Source organism: Globicephala melas, chromosome 15, assembly GCF_963455315.2.
Source record: "Globicephala melas chromosome 15, mGloMel1.2, whole genome shotgun sequence".
In the NCBI taxonomy this organism is placed as follows: Eukaryota; Metazoa; Chordata; class Mammalia; order Artiodactyla; family Delphinidae; genus Globicephala; species Globicephala melas.
The window spans coordinates 7,417,709-7,438,722 of NC_083328.1; the positions used below are offsets into that span (position 1 = coordinate 7,417,709).

Consider the following 21,014-nt stretch of genomic DNA (forward strand, 5'->3'; position numbering starts at 1 on the left):
CATCTTTATCAAAATATTCTTAGCATTTGTACACTTTTGGGTGAATTTTATTTTATTTTTACAATTTTATTTATTTATTTTAATAGTTTGATGTATTTTAATAGCAAACTTACAGGAAGAGCACAGAAGACAGACAACATTAAAAACATGTACTTGCATATAGGACAACTCAGTTAGAAAAGTATAGTGAATGGATGGAATCTATTGTATGATAAAAATGCTACAAACACCATTTAGTTGCAGTCAATAAGAAATTTACTTGTTTTAAAAAAATCCAAAAGAAATCCAAATACTGGCATTGTCCAGAAAAATTTGACAGGTTTATTTATAATTGTTATAAAGTTGAACTGCTGAAACTTGTTCACTCAAACATTTTGACCTGCATTAATGCTTTATGTCCCCGCATTTATATTAAAAATTCACACACAAATGAAAATGGAAAAGCTGCCATTACCTGATTTCTGTCCCCTATTTTTCCACCTGCAGTCATATTCTTAGGTACCTTTGGACCCCATGGGGGGGGAAAATCTAACATTCAGAACTACCAATAACAGGAAGAGAAATCTTTTTTCTTTTAAAGAATGAAATGTTTCCCATCATAGTCGATTCTTAAGCACCTTCTCCACGTATGCAGCGTGCTATAGCTGGATGTCTTTTAGCATAATTGTTACACGTTTGGCATGGATAGCACGCAGGCTGGGGTCTTCAAAAAGGCCAACCAGCTAGGCCTCACTTGCCTCCTGCAAAGCACCAATAGCTGCACTCTGGAAGCGCAGATCTGTTCGGAAGTCCTGAGCAATTTCCCGCACCAGGCGCTGGAAGGGAAGTTTGCAAATCAGAAGTTCAGTGGACTTCTGATAACGTCTGATTTCGCGGAGCGCCCCGGTACCAGGCCTGTAACAATGAGTTTTCTTCACCCCTCCAGTAGAGGGCGCACTCTTGCGAGCGGCTTCTGTAGCCAGTTGCTTCCTCGGTGCCTGACCACTGGTCGCTTTGCGGGCAGTCGAGCCATGGTAAAGAGACCTCCTGACTTAACCCCACTTCTCCTTCCGCTGGAGCTCCGCGAGCTAGAGGCAGCGCTGGAGTTGGAGAGTGACAGCGGCGCGGCGGCAGCAACGAACACAATTGAAAGATCTTGGGTGAATTTTAGAATCATCTTTTCTTGTTCTATGAAACATGCTGTTGGGATTTTGATCTAGGCTGTGTTGACTTAATGGATTAATAGAATTCAATGTTTATAATACTGTGTGTTTTTCAGTCTTTCTGCTCCATTTATCCAGAACTTGTTAGATTTATTCTTAGGCATTTTGTAGTTTTTATTGCTATCGTGAATGAGTTCTTTATGTTCCCTGACACTTTTAAATGTTGATGTCTGGCAAATAGGAAAGCTGTTGATTTGGGGTACGTTGATTTTATGTCCTGCTACCATAAGGCATTAAAAAATTTTTTTTGATGGTTTTTCAGGTGGCTCTCTTGGGTTTTTGAGGTAGAGAATCCTATAGTCTTCCAATGTGTGTGCGTGTGTGTGTATGCGTGTGTACGTTTGTGTGTATGCGTGTGTGTGTTGGTCACCGTGTAAGTCAACATCTTGGCTGACTTGGAAGAATGAGGCTTCATCTTTCTTACAAAGGATGGTGACGTAGAGGGCTCTGAGGAGAGAGAAAGGAAAGTGGGTTGTGGTTTGGTCTCCCCCAGAGTCATCTTCTCTGCTGCCTCTTCTCCTTGTTTACTCTGAAGAGAGGCAGACAATGTGTGAGTCCTGGACGCAGTTAGAAGATGATGGTATATTTGCCTCACTTCTTGGTTTATAGATGGGATACTTTTGGAGTCCGAGGACCCAGGATTCACCCACCTTTCCCTCCCTCTCATCCCCCCTTTATTAAACAAATAGCCTAATAATAGACTGCGGTTTCTAGACTCCTTGTAGGGCCAATCATTCTGATGAGGCTAAATTATTTCTGCCATTATCACGCATCTGCCCTCTCCTTCCCCATCAGTCACAACTTATTCTTCCTGAAAACAGCCCTGGTCCTAGACCATGAGCTGTCAGCTTCTGTTTGGTCTCTTTTTCTCTAACAAAGCCAGCATCTGTTTGAAGCGGGTGGGGAGGCAGATGCTGAGCTGGGAGTGGGGAGCATGTGAATTCCTCCCTCCCCCCACCCAGCTTGTCCTATGCCGGGAAATGCAGTTAAAATGAAAACCAAGGGCCATCTTGTTTAGCAGAGTCAAGAACATGAACCTATGTCCTTCTACACTGGTGCTCAGGTAGATGGTGTTCCCTGAAAACCACAGGTGGCCCAAAGCATGCCTAAGGCGAGAGAGCAGTGTTTCAGGCTGGCGTGACACTCTTTTATAGCCTGATGCCAGCTGCATTTTAGTCCCTGCGTTAGCTGTCCAGTTGCTTCGTATGGACTGGGGCTGGCCGTGTGGGCCGACTCTGGTCCTCTGCACCCGTTGGTGGGGGACTCACAGGGACAGCTAAGACTGAGTCACAGCTGTGTCCCAGAGAATACAGAGGGCCAAAGTCATCAGTGCCTGGGATCTTGACACATCCTAGCAGGGAAGCTTCGGGGGGCCTGGGATTGTCTGCCTTGGTTATCGCCATATCACTGGAATCTGCCCATATGGAGCCAGAAATAGGTGATAAAGCCAAGTAGGTTCATGCTGGGTGGGCATGTGCCATCTGTGAGTAGGCAGGCAGGTCAGTTTATAAAGGTTCAGCCAAGTTGGGCAGCGGTGGGTGGTCCCCAAAGCACAGACCTAATGATACTCAGAACTTTGGAGTCAGGCAAATTGACATCAGAACCGTGGCCCCTTGTCTCGCTGTGGGCAAGTTCCTGTTACCTTGCATCAGTTTACACATCTGTGAAATGGGACTAATCCTAGCCAGTTCCTGTGGGAGCATTCAGTGAGCTGTTTGAATCAGGGCTGTGTGTTCTACTTGGAATCTAGAGTGAACAGTGGCCCCTGGGGTGGGTTGTTCTGCCTTCTGGATGGCGGAGCACCTGGCCGTGTGGCTGCCACGGGCAGCTTTCCCCAGGTCCTGTCCTGGTTTGCTTTATTCTTGTTTCATGTGCTTGTCCTGCAGCTGGACTTCGAGCCCCTTGGGGTCAGGATCCCCATCCTAGATGGCTTTGTCTGCCCCAGCAGGTAACCCGGGGCTGAGCATGGAGCATGGGCTCAAACAATCCCTTATTGATTCAACCACAGCCCAACTGGGACACCACAGTTGCTTTCTAGGCCAAGAAGTCCAAGTCACTCAGGATCCTGGAGTTGCATTCTAACCTGGAATGAACCAGGGAGTGAACAGGGGCTCGCTGGGCCATGACGCAGTGTGAGGGTCCAGGCACTGCACGAGCAAGGGGTTTGGAAGGAAAGTTCAATTCCCTGGCTGGCCGTTGGCAGGGAGGCGGGAGGGCTGGAAGTTGTCTGCCTGCTGGCCCGGGGCAGCTGCATGTGGGGACAGCTGTCTCAGCTTCGGACATAGGATCTGCCCCAAGATTAATAACAGAGCCTGGCCATGCCCGTGGGGAGCAGAGAGGGGCTTGGGTTACCGCGCACCAGGAAATTCGCCTGCCCCACTGACAGTGGGTGGGTAGCCGGCAGGATGGATGGGCTCTGGGGGCTGGGGCGTGTCTGGGCAAGACAGCTCAGTGCGGGCCCAGCCAAATGCACCCCGATGGGATGCAAGCTGACCCTCCCAAGGGCCGCTTTCTTTCCGCTGGACCCGAAACCGGCAGGAGCTGATCTCCAAGAATTATGTGAAGCGTTGGGAATGGAAACCAAATGTTGGTGTCAGGTAGAGAAAGCTGATGGAAGCTCTCGGCCCAGCAGGCCTGGGAGCAGCAGGGGTTGGGGCTCCGGTGGCCAGCACAGATGTTTAGGTGAAAGGGGGCCTGACATCTTCTTTTAAAAAAGGTTTATTTTCCCCCTGATTATATTTATCATAGATCATTCGGAAAATATGGAAAAGTGGAAAGAAAGAAATCATTTATAATTCCATTTTTGTAGGTTTAAAAATTTAAATTCTTTTTATTGTGATAGAATACACACAACTTAAAATTTACCACCTTAATCACTTTTACATGAACAGTTCACTAGCATTAAGTGTATTCACATTGCTGTGCAACCATCACCACTATCATCTCCAGACCCTTTTCATCTTGCAAAACAGAAACTGCAACCATTAGACACTAACCCCCCATTTCCTCCTCCCTGCCGCCCCTGGCAACTGCCATCCTACCTTCTCTCTCTATGGTTTTGACTACTCTAGGGACCTTGTATAAGTAGAATCATACAGTATTGGTCCTTTTGTAACTAGCATATTTCACTTAGCATAATGTCCTCAAGGCTCACCCATGCTCTAGCATGTGTCAAAATTTCCTCCATTTTTAAGGCCGAATAATATTCCATCGTCTGGGTGGACCACATTTTGTTTATCCATTCATCTGTTGATGGACACTTGGGTTTCTTCCACCTTCTGGCTGTTATAAATAATGCTGATAAGGACATGGGCGTACACATTTCTCTGAGTCTCTGCTTTCAATTCTTTTGGCTAGATACCTAGAAGTGGAATTGCTGGGTCATATGGTAGTTCTATTTTTAACTTCTTTGAGGACCCATCATACTGTTTCCCATGGTGGCTGCACAATTTTATGTTCCCACTAACAGAGCAAATGGGTTCCGATTTCTCCACATCCTTACCAACACTTGTTATTTTGTAAATTTTTTTGGATAGTCGTCATCCTAGTGGGTGTAAAGCGGTGGTTTTGATTTGTATTTCTCCAGTGATTAGTGATGTTTAGCATCTTTTCACGTGCTTATTGGCCATTTGTTCATCATCTGTAGAGAAATGTCTATTTAAGTCCTTTGCCCAATTTTGAATCAGGTTTTTTTTGTTGAATTGTCAGTGTTCTTTATATATTCTGGATATTAACCCCTCATCAGATATATGATTTGCAAATATTTTCTCCCATTGTGTGGGTTGCCTTTTCACTCTGTTGACTGTGTTCTTTGATGCATAAAAGTTTTAAATGTTGACGTAGTCCAATTTATCTATATTTTCTTTTGTTGCTTGTGCTTTTCATGTCATATCCAAGAAATCATTGCCAAATCCAGTGTCAAGAAGCTTTGGCCCTACATTTTCTTTTCTATTTTGCCCTAGGAGTTTTATTCTTTTAGGACTTACATTTAAGTCTTTGATCTATTTTGAGTAAATTTTTGTAAATGATGTAAGGTAAGGGTTCAATGTCATTCTATTACAACGTCATTCTATTACAACGTCATTCTATTACGTGTGTACAATTTTCCCAACACATTTTGTTGAAAAGACTGTCCTTTCCCAATAATTCCATTTTTGAGAGCCATATTTCTTTTGGTATTTGCTGTGTACTTGCATATATATATATATATATATATATATATATATATAATTTTGCACAGTTGAGATCACACAGGATTTGTTAAGGAGGAAAGTCAATATATTTAGTCTTGGGTCCTGCCTTTTTTTTTTTTTTTGGTGGTATGCGGGCCTCTCACTGTTGTGGCCTCTCCCGTTGTGGAGCACAGGCTCCGGACACGCAGGCTCAGCGGCCATGGCTCACGGGCCCAGCCGCTCCGCGGCATGTGGGATCTTCCCGGACCGGGGCATGAACCCATGTCCCCCGCATCGGCAGGCGGACTCTCAATCACTGCACCACCAGGGAAGCCCGGGTCCTGCCTTTTAACACATTCACCTGGAAGCCTCAATGAAGTGGTCTTCAGTCATTATGTAGGTATTTCAGATGCCCAGGGTTTAGCAGGGACTGTTAAACGGTTGCTGAGTGTGCAGAAATGGTTCAGAGAAGGTCACTGTCTTCAAAGTCCAATAGAGGAGACTAAATGAACAATTATCACAGGAGGTCTGGAGTCACAAAAGTCTGGACAAAGGGATACAAGGAAACAGAGGCAGGAGCAATGTGGTACCCAGGACAGCTGGGGAGGCTTCCCAAAAGGGGTGACATTTGAGGTGCCTCTGGAGGAAGAAGAGGCAGGGATGGGGAAGACGGAGGACAAGGAGTGAGCAAACGCCCAGCAAGTGGGTGGGAGGGGGCCTGGCATGGTGTGGCCCTGGGTTCTGAGAACGAGAGACAGAAGCAAGGATGGAGGTGAGCATGGTTCATCCTGGGGGCCATGAGGAGCCTCTGAGTTCTGGAAGGATTGGAGTGGAGTGATGTGGGCCACCAGATATGACGCCCATCAGAGCCTTGCAGCCATATAGAGTCAGGGGCTCATGCTATGTCACCAGTCTGCAGAGAGATGAGTACAACTTGGCAAATGGTAAAATGGTAAAATGGCAAATGGTAAAACCTTCTGGAGAATATCTCACCAGTCACAGTTCACCACCCCCCTCTTTCAAGGCCTGTGTAGGCTGAGGCATAATGTAGCACAGGGGAGGTGATCTTGCCTGGGGCTTTGTTTCTGAGGGTAGTATAATTTGATGGCCAAGGATCTGACTCGTAGTTTGAGTCCTGCCTCTACCACCTGCCAGCTGTGTGACCTAGGAGAAACCATTTCTTCTCCACAAGCCTCGATTTCCTCATCTGTAAAGTGGGGACAACCATCATATCTACCCCAGAAGTGGACGAGAAGATTTATAATAGACTTTATCACATTAGGAATTATTATTATTTTTTAAATTAATTAATTAATTTTATTTTTGGCTGCATTGGGTCTTTGTTGCTGCGCATGGGCTTTCTCTAGTTGTGGCGAGTGAGGGCTACTCTTCATTGCAGTGCGTCGGCTTCTCATTGCGGTGGCTTCTCTTGTTGCAGAGCAAGGGCTCTAGGCACGTAGGCTCAGTAGTTGTGGCACACGGGCTCAGTAGTTGTGGCGCATGGGCTTAGTTGTTCTGTGGCATGTGGGATCTTCCCGAACCAGGGCTCGAACCCGTGACCCCTGCATTGGCAGGTGGATTCTTAACCACTGTGCCACCAGGGAAGTCCCGGAGGAGAAGATTAAACAAGAAAAGTCTTTAAAGCACTTGGTATTATCCATCTTGGATCATGTGTTTTAACTTTTAATTTCATTTGTAAACTTTTATGAAAGTTGCATATGTACATAGTTTCAAGAACCAAATAGTTCTACAAGGCTTAAAATGAAAAACAACAGCCCTCCCTCATCCACTTCCTTTCTCATGTTCTCCAGAGACAACCACTCCAACTCTTTTAACTTTTCATATTTTTAGTATTTGCACCCACATCTCTAAGATACGTAGTTACGTTGCTACAGCTTGATTTTTCTGTTTCGGGCATTAGGTATCAGTTTTCCACTATGAAAGGTGAGAGTGGAGCATCTTCCACACGCTGCCCTCCCCTTCACACACATTTCCTGTGCCCCCATTTTCCCAAGACACTTTATGTCACAATTCTAGTTAGCACAATACTCAGGTCTTACATTTTATGCCAAGTGATAGCTGAGCCATGCAGTGTACTATGATGGCTTTTCCTGAACACATTTTTGACCCTTCTTGTTTTTGTTCACTTAGCTTTTCTGTGTTTTTATTAATTCATCTCCAAACTCTCTCCCAGTTGTGCAGATTTCCTCCCGACACTTCATGAGATATTCCATTACTTTCATCTTCTTCCAGCAATTGCTCCTTGAACCTCTGATCTGCTGCGATCTGGGCAGGTAGAAACCTACAATTTTGGGATTGCTCTTCACCAACAGCCTGGGGATTTCCTTTGCCCCAAGCTTCCTCCCTGTATTGGGCACCCTCTTTCCTACAGTTCATATCCACTCTTTTGGGTTTGCTCCCTCATTGTGATGGAACACATCCTCCAGTAGCTTTCTGAGAAAAGGTGGCATGTTTATGAGGCTTCAGGTTAGGTGTTCTACCCAAGAGCCAAGGCTGAGACATTTATATATTTCTCCTGCCTGCCTTGTACACGGGGCTTTACACCAGGGTCTCCCACTGACTTCCCATCATCCTCAGGTTAGACTGCCAGGGATCCACAAACCCAGCAATGTGAGCTTATCCCTCTGAATTCATACATTTTATTAGTTTCTGGCCTCTTACAAATTCCTTTCCTTTCTCTCCAACTTAGCCATGCACTCAGTAATATGTGTTTTTGATATTTTAACCAGCATCATTAGTTGTGCTGAACCAGGAAGGATTTTGCGCACAAGATAAGGGCCTTGGGTGGGGGAGGGGAAGAGGGACCATCTGGGGAAGATAAGAACCAGAGCCTTTCTTCAAAGGCCACAGAGAAAATTGCCTGTAGGGAATTCACACTCAAACGCTCCAGGTGGGCCTATGAGTGCCAGGAACTATGGAGGTGACTGAGGCAAAGTCAACTTTGCTGGTCCAGGGGCTCATAGGGGTCAGACACCCCCTGGGAGCAAAGACCCAAACTTCAGCCCAGTCACAGGTGCAAACAACCGGGGACAAAAGCAAGGGACAAATAAGTGCACACACAAGTGAACGCCTGACCCACCATCTTCCGGGAAACTGAGGCCCTGGCCTCACCTCTTCTCAGGGGCAGGTCTGTAATTCCGAGGGGTCCTGGAGCAAAATCCTCTTCTGTGCTTTGTTCCCACCAGACCAGCTTTCCAGAAGCCACTTTAAAGAAGCCACAGAGGCCACCAGCTTTAGGGGTCTTGCTTTTTCCTTTGAAGTGGGAGTGGGCGGAGAAGGAGTTTTCCAGAAAATTCCTTGAGGCAGCCTCAATGTAAATATCTGGTGAGGTCTTAGGAATTGGGAACTGCTTCTCTGGGGCCGGGAAGCTGAGGGCCCGCTGCAGAGGGCTTGGGTAGAGGGGTGGGAAAGGGCCTGGCCAGCTGGGGCCTCCCACACACCCCCAGAGCTCCGCTCCCCTCTCTCCTCCCCTGTGGCTCCAGGATTCCCTCCGAAGAGCATCCCCCCTCTGTAGGTCTCCTCTTTGGCCTGTGCCCTTTGCCCCCACCCTGCCTCTCCAGCCTGACCTGCTAACCAAAGCCTTCTGTGCGAGGTCAGCGCTGCCTGGCGGATGCCTGGGGGATGGGGAAGCAGAAGGGAAGGGGGATGGGGAGAGCCCCAGCCTTCAGAGCCGGAGCAGACGGCGAAGAAAAGAAGCTTGTTTTCCTCGCCGGGGGTCCGGTTCCAGTACAAGAGGGGAGTTTCTCCAGTCTCGGGAGTTTGCTTGCACACAAGCGCACGTGGGAATGTGTGAGTGGGGGGGGGTCACCCCCTTTTTGCTGGAAGTGCTGGGGCCTGCTGGGGATTCTGGTTGTTGTTTACCTTCCTCAAGGCCTGACTCTGTCTGGGCTGTGAATTCATCCCGGGCAGGGGCCGTGACCCACCCCCCCAGTTCCTGTGTACCCTGGGGGTGTGTCGGCACAGATCTGGTTGAGTGACAGCTGGTCCCAGGAGACTTCAGGCGGACAAGAGAGTCTTCGTCTTCTCCAAGGCTCTCTGGGGGAGGGAGCGATCTCTGCATGTGGACCCAGTTCTAGAGGACTTAGAGCTTAGAGACAGCGTCTGTCCTGCTCACTGAAGTCCCTGGAACATCGTCGATGCCTGATTACAAGGGCAAACACTTCATTCGTGCTTATTCTGTGCCAGGCGGTCTTCTTCCTGTGTTACATATATTGACTCTTTCCTCACAATGACCCTACAGGTTAGGCGCTGGTATTATCCCCATTTTCTAGGTAGGGAAACTGAGGCCCAGGGAGGGAGAAGTCACTCTGGGCTTCACAGCAGAGCTGGGATGTGGGAGGCGGGTACCGAGGCGGGAGAGTTCTCCAGATTGGGGGAAACGGCAGGAGCAGAGGCGCCCCGAGGGCAGCGGGTCTGGCCCTTTTGAGCCATCCGCACCCACCCCTGCGTCCTGTCTGTAGGCACCTTCCAACAGTTCCTTTCTTTTCGTATCAGTTGTTTTGTACTGCACGCCTTCTGTATTAACTAGGGACCAAGTTTCCCAAAACCAGGCTTATGGTCACATCTGGGAACCCCGGAAAGGTGGCAAAGGTCTGTGACCCAGTTCCCACTTGTCTGAACTGCACCTCCCTCCACAGGCCTGGTGTGGCCACCGCTCGGCTGTGTGGCCTGGGGCCAACTCTGCGTAGGAGGTGGAATAAAAGCCCCCAAAGATGTCCACATTCTACTCCCCAGAGCCTGTGAATATGTTACCTCACGTGATAAAAGCGACTTTGCAGATGTGACTAAATGAACGCTGTTGAGGTGGAAGATGTTCCTAGATTCCAGGTGAGCACAAGCTAATCACACCGCCCTTCTAAGAGGGAGGCAGCAGGGCAGACGTGACGATGGAATTAAGAGATCAGAGTGATGTGAGGAAGGGGCCTTGAGCCAAGAACTGCAGGCAGCCTCCTGGAAAAGACGCGGGACAGATTCTCCCCTAGAGCCTCCAGAGGGAGCCAGCCCCATCGACGGCAGCCCCGCCGACACCTTGACTCCAGCTCAGGGAGACTGATTTAGGACTTCTGGCCTCCAGAACTGTAAGATAATAAATGTATATCATTTTACATTGCTGAGTTGATGGTAATTTGTTACAGCGGCCCTAGCACACCAACACACCATGCCCCCACTCTGAACCACAGTCTCTTCATCTGGAGAATGGTCACAGCACCCACGTCCTGACTCCAAGGCTCTGGGGGTCAGAAAGCAGGAGACCTTCCATTCTTCTGGGCTGTTGCTGGAACTTTCTGTCACCTAAAGCAGGTTTCTGCCCATCAGCGGATGAATGGATAAAGAACACGTGGTATTGATGTGCAGTGGAATATTATTCAGCCTTTAAACAGAAGAAAATCCCGCCATTTGTGACAACATGGATGGAACTGGAAGACAGAATACTGAATGAAATAGGCTAGGTGCAGATGGACAAATACTGCATGAGGCCACTTACAGGAGGGACCTAAACTAGTCAAATTTATAGAAGCAGAGAGTGGAATGGTGGGAGGAGGGGCAATGGGGAGGTACTAGTCAAAGGCTACAAAGATGAGTAAGTTCTAGAGATGCTGTGTAGTTAACAATGCTGTAGTGTGTGTTTAAAAATTTGCCAGGAGGGTAGATCTTGTGTTAAGTGTTCTTACCACAGAATAACAGTAATAATAATCATGATAATAAGTAGGGCAGGAGGAAACTCTTGGAGGCAATGGATATGTTTGTGGCATAGATTGTAGTGATCGTTTCCCTAGCGTATCCTTGCCTCTGCATTCATCAAGTTGGATCCATTAAATATGTACAGCTTTCTGTATGTCAGTCATACCTCAATAAAATGGTTTAGAAAAAGAAAACAAGCGGGTTTCCAGACCTCACTGTTGTGAGGTCTCTTCTGGAGGGGAGAGACCCTCACCCAGAGGAATTCTAACCAAAGGCTCTGCCATCCCACCACAGGCCTGATTAAAAGAAGCCTTTCTAGCAGGAAAACTGCACGTCATTAGTTTTCAGCTTTTTCTTGTGTGAACGACCGTTGGGAGGCCTGGTTCACAGCATCCTGCAGCTTGGGATGCATTTAATTTTCTCTCTTGATTCCATGGCAAAACCCACAAATAGGGGTGCAGTAGCCTGGTCCTGGCGGCCGCGCTCCTGGGACGGACGAGCTGCAGGTGGAAGGGCCTCCTGCGCTGCCCTGTGGGAATCACCTGTCTGCGGGCGTTCCTGGAGGGACAACGGCACTGCAGAAACAAACCAAGAACTTGAAAGTGCGTCTCTCTGCCGGATGCCAGGGGAAAGGGGCGGTTCTTCTCCGGTGATTTTGTGTCTTTCTTGTGGCCGGCCCTGTGGTGCCTGGAGGACTTGGGCAAAGCCGCCAGATGAGAGGGGAAAGGTGAGGGGAAGGTGGGCTGCCCGAACAGGGGGACATCTGCCTTCAGTCACAGCGAAGAACAAAGTGGGGCTGAGGAATTACATTGGACCACGCTTCTCTGGAGGCTGCAGCCTTCGGGTGGGGTCTCAGCCCTGGGGTCGTGCACACAGGGGCTCTGGGGAAAACCTTCTGGAACTTAGCTGTGTTCACGTCCTGCCCTTGCTTACAATCTGTTCTGAGCGCTCCCCCGGCCTCGGGCCAAGGCTGGAACCCCGAGGCCACTCCAGCCGCATACAGCTTCTCCGGCAATTCTAGCGCTTTCAAGCTTTTGCAAGTGACCATCCTGCTCATGAAAGTTCCTCAGCCCCGGCTCGGAGTCAGGCTGATGCTGGGGGTCCTTCCCCTCCGCCCAGGATGGTGTGCATCCTGGGAGGGACCTGGGAGGCCTGGACCAGTGGCAGCAGGAGTGGGAGGGTGATGTAGCAGCCCAGTGGGTGCTCAGGAGACAGCATAAAGCCCTGGTGCAGGCGAGGGGGCCGGGATGCTGGGGATGGTGCTGTTTGCCGGACGAAGGGCCGAGGTGTGGGGAAGGGGAGTCGGTTTGGTGTGATGCTGGGTTTGCATCTGAGGCTGGGGAGGGTGCAGTGCCCGGACGTCCTGGAGAAGATGACCGGGGGCCTTCCCCATAGAGGTCTGGAGTGGACGAGCTCCCTCCAGGCGGGCATAGAGGGAGACGCGGGAGGGTTCATGGGATCTGCAGGACCCCGACATCTAGATGAGGCTCAGAGAGGGCGGAAGAGGGGAGAAGTTGACAGGGTTCCGAGAGTCAGGAGGGGAGATTTGGGAGACAGGGACTGAGGCGCGGGCGTGTGGACTCCTCTTTTGAGAATTGCGACCCCGAAGAAGAGGAGGAGAGAGAAGGATGAGCCCTGGGCATGGGGACCCGGATCTGGTGCGAGAGCCTGGAACATGCAGGTCACTGGAGTAAGATCCAGTGGAGAATGGACATGAAAGCATGGAATATATAGGGGTTGGGGGGTGGGGGGACACCTGGCATGGCCTCCTGATCCCAGGTCAGCTGAGAGGCGGAGAGGCCACCTGCTTCCAGGTGAGTGGGAGGGGAAGATTCAGCCCTGGTAAGCCTGGAGGACGCTGGGGAAGAAGCCAAGGCAGTGTGCGCCTGTGGGCTCAGCGTTCCCAGTGGATTGAGAGGTGGGCGGCCTGCAGGTGCGGGGAAAGGAGAGGAGGGGAGGGGAGGACAGCAGAGCATCTTGGTGGGGGACCAGGGAAGACTGAGCTGCCACCAGCATGGAGGGCCCTGGGGGGGGGCCAGGCAGGACGTGGCTCTGGGGGATCAGAGTCCCTGGGCAGTGGGGCAGGGCCGGGGCGGTTTGACCTTACCATCCCTCCCCGGCAGAGCCAGGCATCTCCTCCTCAGGGCTCCCGCAGCATCCCAGGTCCTGGCCTGTTCTCATCACCTGCCTCCTATTTCTGTGGTCCTTCGCATTGTCTGTGTCCTTCCCCCAGATCGCAGATCTCCTTCCTGCTCTGTCAGCCAGTGACCACGTCAGGGGCTGGTGCCTAGAGAGGGCTTAATAAAAGTTAATGGACGGGGACTTCCCTGGTGGCGCAATGGTTAGGAATCCGCCTGCCAATGCAGGGGACACGGGTTCGAGCCCTGGTCCGGGAAGGTCCCACATGCCGCGGAGCAAATAAGCCAGTGCGCCACAACTACTGAGCCTACGCTCTAGAGCCCGCGAGCCACAACGACTGAGCCTGAGTGCCACAACTACTGAAGCCTGCACGCCTAGAGCCCGTGCTCTGCAACAAGAGAAGCCACCACAGTGAGAATCCCATGCACCGCAACAAAGAGTAGCCCCCGCTCACCGCAACCAGAGAAAACCCGCGCGCAGCAATGAAGACCCAACGCAGCCAAAAATAAATAAATAAATTTATATTAAAAAAAAAAGTTAATGGACCAAATGGCTTAGAACCACCCTCAGGAGCTCAGAGTGTCTTTGCTCTGGAAGCCGCAGTTAGACGGGGTGAGTGGACAATGGTTCACTTCTGTGCCTGACGTGCCCCACACGCTGGCTCTGCTTTGCCGGAAGTTCTCTCCGAGCCCCTGGCTGGGGGATGACTTTGGAGACCCAGGTGTTTGCAGAACTACCTGCCTGGAAAGGATGTAGGGCTAAGGCTTTCCCTGACACCGCCAGTCCTGTGGGTGGTAGAAGCCTGGCCCCGGCCGGCTGGAGGACGTGGTACCTTGCTCGGCCAGTCCAGTTTCCCAACTGTTCTGGCTTCTGGGCGAGAGGCAGTGTTGCTCGGGCCCTTCTGCCGAGGTGGGGGTGATGGCCTCTGTAATAGTCCCCCAGCTCTGATGCTGCCTTGTGAGTTCCATCTGCTGCTGAGGAGGAGGCAGAGGCCCAGAGAGGGATGGGGCCTGTACAAAGTCACACAGCAATTCCTACAGCTGGACCCCCCAATCCAGAGCTCTGGAAGCTCCTGTGAGGAAGACCCCTGGAACCCACTGGCTGATCTCAGATGGAAAGGGCAGGATCCGCTGTTGTCTACCCATGTTTCCCGGCTACCTGCTGGAGGGGTTAATGGGCCATCCATGAGTAGTGCTGATAGCAAGATACCTCTAAGAGGCAGATTTGAGAAGTGGTGATCCCAACGAAAAGGCAAACTTCACAAACGGCAGAATGTCATTCGGAACACTGCACTCATTCTCCTGGATTTTGCCCTTTGCAGGGGAATTGAGGCATTCCTTAGAGACTCCGACAGCTGTGGGTTTCTGGGGTGTCATGGGCCACCCAGCTGGGCCTGGTGTTTAGAGCCGGAACCCCTTTCCTTTGGAAAGGGATGCAGGTCCAGAAGGTGTTCTGCTCACAGGAGACTCGCTTGGTTGTAATTGTGTGTGATCCTCGGCGGGTATCAAATACCAAATTCCACAGTCAGTCCCTTTCAGCCGTCACATTCCTCAGATTCTTATCAGTTTTTTTTTCCTCAAGTGAACACTGGGAACCACTCTCCCCGCTGATTGCAGAAGGAGGGGAGAAAATTAAAAACAGGAGTCCTGGCTTTCGTCCCCGACTCTGCCACCAGCTCGCCATCCACCTTGGGTCCTTCCCTTCTTTTCTCACCTGTAAAGAGAAGGGGTTGGGACAAGATGCTCTCTGCAAAATCTCTTGTACAAAGCTTTCGTAATCCTCCATCCAAGTCCATAGCAAGATGCCGTCTGGAAAATACACCTAAACAACATTCCGACTGCTTCACCAAGCAGGAGAATTTTCCAGCACATCTGCAGTGGTGGGAGGTTAGGAGTGGTGGCCTTTCCATGTGTCCCCTCCCTCACGGGGCACCGTTCCTTCCCCTGAATGTTGCAGCAGAGATTCTCAGAGATGGGCATTCTGAGTTCCAAGGGGCTGAGCCCTCAGGGGAATGTTCCAGTAGTTTTCATCTCCTTGCCCAGCAGTCTGCTGTATGGCCTTTGGCCGTACCTGTTGGTAGCAGTAACCATGGCGGTCACTACCACTGATTCTCCTTTACAAGTGACAAACTGCTTACACATTCATTTATTTTTGTGGATCCCAGACTGCATGTTATTATTCCCAGTATAGAGAGGAGGCCCCAGAGGCTCAGGTGCCATGAAGCCCGTTCAGCTAGGCAGGGCAGAACCAGGACTGGAGCCCGGCTCTCCTGACCCGCCCACATCCTGGGCACTTTCCACATCCCATAGTGTGTGGGGTCACGCAGCTAGTCAGGGGCCTTGCATGAGGCAGGGGCTCCGTGGACATTTGTGCAAATCGGCGAGTGATGCCCCCTCGGCCCCGCCATGCAGGGCCAGCGTCTTGGTTGGCATTCAGCAGTAGGAGTCTTGGGGCACATGCTATGCTGATGTTTATGGAAGTGAAACATTTATATCCCAAGGATCCTAAAAGCCCAAACCAAGGAGGTGGTCAAGCCAGAGCATCTGACGCTCACAGACCCGGATATAGTCTCTGAAACTGTCCATCATCTAGTGGAGCAAAAACATGCAGATACCATTGGGTGAAGAGCAAAGTCTTCCTTTGTCCCAGAAAAGATAGAGCTAGTTCAGGATCACGATTATATTTCCATTATGAAGTACAATCAACGGAAGTGCTCAGTAAACGTTACTCATCCCCGCAATGAGTCAGCAAGGTGCCGTGCCTTTGTTCTGGACCTGCCAATGGTCCTCGTGTCCACTGGGGCACCGGGATGCATTTGGTCGGTGAGTGACCTCTGTGGAAAGCGGAGCTTTCCTGTGTCCAAGATCACGACAGGATCTAGCAGCGTCTTTCTCAAAGACACAGTCCTTCGTGGTCTTTCTCAAGTGCACCGTCTCTCAAAACCACCTACTGACTCAGATTCTGTGAAGACGGGCCCCAGGAGTATGCATGTGTAACAGGTTTCCGGGTGATGCGGAGGAAGGAAGGTGACCCTATCCACTTGAAGGAAGTTGGAAGCTAAAGCAGGAGTAAGAGTAACGTATACGGAGCGCTTACGATGTGCCAGGTTCAGGGGTTCTCGTGGAAAGTGCTGGTCATGGGACCACAAAAGTGCTTAGCCAGAGGGCATCTCAGCACGTGGTCCTCATAAACGTGGGCAGGAACGCTGACCCCATGCAACGCGTTTGGCCCCATCTTCTCACAACTTGTGGCAGAATGCTCAAAACCACATGGTCTGTTCGGCCAAATCATATACTCCCTTAGCTGCCCTCCTCTGAATGGGTAATTCAACCCCTAAGTAGCTGATGTTCTGTGCAAGGCTCTCTCCAGCCGCCTCGCAGTGGGGGGAGGCCTCAGGAATTCTCAGCTGTGGAAGGTGCTAGAGGATGAATGCAGACAATAATTAAGTGGGAGGAAGCCCAGAGGCTGCCTCTGGCACAGCCGTGCTCCCGGGGCCTGCCGGCTCTCCAGCCCCCCCCACCCCACGCAAATCTGCATTCGCCCTCCAAGCCTCCGTGCGCGCGGGACCCTGGAGTCTGTGCCATCGCCCTCCTTTTTTACAGAAACGTTTGGTCAGTTGCCGCGGGGCTTTCGGATCAACATCTTTACCTCTAAAAGTCAGTGACCTTAAATGTACTTAAATTCCTCCCCAGTGTTGCCTTGAAACGGACCGTTCCAGTAAAAACGCCTGTGAGGAGATGCAGGCAAATTGACCCTCTTATCCAAACACTCCTACTGGTTTTTGTGCCCTGAAAACCCATCAGGCCTTAGTGTAACGTACACTCAGCTATCCTTACATAAACAAAACCCTAACTCCGGACAGTGGTTTAGGTGGCTGAGAGCTGAGAGGTGGAGAGCCGCGTCAGCCGTACAGACACTTACCTTGTTGGGAGACAGCGCGTAGTGGTCCGTGGGTTGGCCCCGTTTGGATCCAGGTGGTAAAGCCCATTTCAGGGGGCTTCCGCCGGGCCTCGGCTGGTCCCTTCAGGGTCTGTGCCCGTTTATCCCAAATGGGTTCAGCCTCTGCCCTCCCCCCTGCCACCAGAGGGTCCTCCTGGAACCCCACTGACCGGGTTCCTCTCTCATTTAAAAATCTTCCGAGTCTTCCGGCGGCCTGGGTTCGATCCCTAGTCGGGGAACTAAGATCCCGCAAGCCGCACAGCGCAGCCAGAAAACCCCAAAACTCTTCCCTGCCTTACCTCCTCTTTTCCAATAGGTGAATCTCCATGCTCTTTGCGGGTCAATTGTGTATCTTCACCCTCCATCCGCCAAGTGGGTGTCCTGCCTCTGGTCACCGTTCCCCTCCCAGGACGGGGCACCCACTACCAACGTGCGGGCAGCTCATTGCACCCATGGCCCACCCTCCGGAAGCAGTACCTCCCCAGCCTGAGCGGAAGTCTGCCTTCTGGTGGGTGTCGTGTTCTGACCCGACTCCGGGCCCTCTGCGGCCCCACGAGCAAGTGTTGTCTAGCTCCCCTGCACTTATCCTGGCGGGGGGGAGAGCTGGCCTCCCAGAGCTGCCTCCCGCCACCACGGCCGTCAGCTTACTTCTGCTCAGTATATCTGAACGCTCCATCGTCGACAGGCCTCTGCTGCTGGAGAGGGCAGATGTGGACCCGAGGGGCGTGGGGCCGTCCCCTCCACGTCACCAAACCTTGGGCTTCTGACCTGTCCTCCTCCCATGGACACTCACACCTCTGCAGGTGTCCCCTGCTCAGAGGACAGCGGTCGCAGCCCTCTCCTCCCAGCGCACTGGCTCTCAGTTTGTTCCTTTTCCCGTTGGGGCTCACGGCAGACACCAGGTGGAGTCTCCAGGAAGCAGATTCTGAGATGCAGTCCAAGAGGGAGGACGTGTATTGGGGGCACCTCTTAAGATTGTTGCCCGTGGAAGGGAGGGGCAGAAGCAGGAGTTAGAAGGAGAAGTTGAGCTTTGATGTGGACCCAGTGACAACTACCATTGACCTCCAGGGGGCCCTGCACCTACAATGGCCCTTCGAGTTGTCCTGAGGTCCATATGACTGAGCCTTTCATCTTGTGCAGGGACCAGACACTGGACGGGGCCCCAGGAAGAGCCGGCCCTTGGGCAAGGTGGTTCTGGGCAGCTGAGGTCTAAAGACCCTTCACTGAGGGGGATCTGGGTGGCACAGCCCAGGGTCCACCATATGCAGGCCAGTGCAGAGGGGAGCGGGGATGTTCTCGACGTTATTCTGCTCTTAAGACGGCCTGAGATTGCCTTTGCTTTCTGCATGCTGCACACACCTCTGACTCACACCTCTGACTCACAGTGAACTTATTGTTGGCGAGAACCACTGCGCCCCATCTGGGGCCTGTCCGCTGGGTTTTGGGGCTGCAGTGCAGGACTCCACATTTGCCTGGTCATGTTTCATCTTGTTAGACTTGGCTCCTTGCTCTGGGCTGGGGAGATCTAGCTTGGATCCTGACCCCCTCCCAAGACCCAGGCCCTGCTTCTCCCAGCTCCTGGGCTTCCGCGGTTTCTCTCAGCAGCCCCGCTGCCTTCGTCATGGTCTGTGGCACGGCCGTCTCCTGGCAGCACGGCCCCAGGTGGACAGACCACCGTATGCTGAGACCCACGCAGTCAGGGTGAGCTCTAAGTCAGTTCGGCAGGGTAGTCAGGGGGCTAGGGGCCGGGCTCGAATCTGGGTTGTCTGTTGACTTGTGGGGTGGCCTTGGATGTGCCTCGGTTTCCTTTCCTGGAAAACTGGCAGAACAGCAGTTCTGACCACCCAGGATTGTGTGAGGCTGAATGGAGGTCTGATTTAGGTAACTGCAGGGAAGAGGGGGCAGGGGACAGGACCGGCTTGGAGCCCGCCCTGTGAGCCCTGCTGTGGCCTGAACTGCCCTCAACAGGTGTCCCAATGGTTTCACGCATGAGGTGGGGGCTGTCCCGTCTGCTTGCGTTTTGCATGTGAGGTGGTCCCCTGAGGCCCACGGCTCGTAAGGGCCTGCCCGGGGATGCTGTATTTGCTGTCTAACTCTCTGCTGTCCTCACTGGCAAGGTGGATACAGCCTGGGGTTTGGAATTAGAAGGCTGATCTTCAAGACCTAAGATAAAAGGTATAAACTTCCAGCTACAAGATAAACGAATCTCAGGGAGAAAACGTACAGTATGGGGAATATAGTCAATGATATCGTAAACACTTTGTATGGTGACGGATGGTAACTAGACTTATCGTGGTGATCATTTTGTGATGTATAGAGATATTGAACCACTATGTTGTACACCTGGAGCTAACATAGTGTTGTAGGTCAGTTATACTTCAATTCAAAAAAAAAGAAAAGAACCTAAACTGATCACTTATCACTGTGTGACCTCGAGTCTCCCCTGCAGTCTGGGGCTCCTTCTTTGTAGAATTCCTACCTGACACTTGTTGAGAAGATTAAACAAGGTCACGTATGTGTGTGAGTTGACTAGGGCAGCCATAACAAAGTACCACACAGGGGGCAGCTGAAACAACAGAAGTTAATTTCCTTAAAGTTCTGGAGGCTGGAAGTCCAAGATCAAGGTGCTGACAAGGGTGCTTTCTCCTGAGGCCTCTCAGATGGCCACCTTCTCCCTGTGTTGTTCACATTCGAATCCAAACTTCCTCTTTTTTTTTTTGTTTTTTGCAGTACGCGGGCCTCTCACTGCTGTGGCCTTTCCTGTTGCGGAGCACAGGCTCCGGACGCGCAGGCTCAGCGGCCATGGCTCACGGGCCCAGCCGCTCCGCGGCATGTGGGATCTTCCCAGACCGGGGCATGAACCGGCGTCCCCTGCATCGGCAGGCGGACTCCCAACCACTGCGCCACCAGGGAAGCCCCCAAACTTCCTCTTCTTATGACACCAGTCCTATTGGATTAGAACCCACCCTAAGGCCCTCACTTTAATGTAATTATCTCTTTAAAGACCCTATCTCCAAATGCAGTCAGATTTTGAGGTAATTGGGGTTAGGGCTTCAGTGTATGGATTTGTGTGTGAGGGGGACACAATTCAGCCTATAACAGTATGTGAAACTGCTTTGCCAACCGTAAAACAGGTCTTGGGGGGGCTTCCCTGGTGGCGCAGTGGTTGAGAGTCCGTCTGCCGATGCAGGGGACACGGGTTCGTGCCCCGGTCCAGGAGGATCCCACATGCCGCGGAGCGACTGGGCCCGTGAGCCATGGCCGCTGAGCCTGCGCGTCCGGAGCCTGTGCTCCGCAACGGGAGGGGCCACGGCAGTGAGAGGCCCGCGTACCGCAAAAAAAAAAAAAAAAAAAAAAAAGGTCTTGGGGTACTGGGCCTGACTCTGCCCACGGAAGAGGGTCTCTGTATGGTAAGGATCCTGGCAGGCCGATTCTGCTTGCACCAGAGTTGTTCTTCCTGTCCCTGGAAGGGGCTGGGAGCTGGCTCCTCTGCCTGCATCTCTCAGGGAACCAGCCCAGGCCATGTGGGCTCTTTGTCATGGGCGTGGCCTCAGCGTCATCTGAATTGCCTATCCACTTGGCCATGGCCTTTAGGTTGCAAACCTCATTTCTCACAGAGTTTCTTGAGCCAAGCTGGCAGGCAACCCCCCTGGAATTGGCCTCTGTAGGGGTCAGGCAGGTGTGGTCAGGTAATAGAATAGTGAGGGCCAGGTGGAGAGGGGCCTGACACAGGACACCCCCAACCTTGAGGTGGGTGGCTGCAGCCACAGGAGCAAGCCCCACGGTGCCGAGCCTGAGAAGCAGCTTTTGGTAAGAGAGTGAGTGAATGTGGATGGGAAAAGGTCCCTCTGGGATGCGG

At 51.6% G+C, this 21,014-nt stretch overlaps 1 protein-coding gene and 1 pseudogene across 2 annotated transcripts in view; one reads left to right on the top strand and one right to left on the bottom strand.

Annotated features, from left to right (window-relative positions):
• Positions 1–21,014, top strand: part of COL26A1 (collagen type XXVI alpha 1 chain) — a 176,478-nt gene that overhangs the window by 15,128 nt on the left and 140,336 nt on the right. The gene's annotated exons all lie outside the window — the stretch shown is intronic.
• LOC115861045 (histone H3.3A-like) lies at positions 529–15,306 on the bottom strand (annotated as a pseudogene).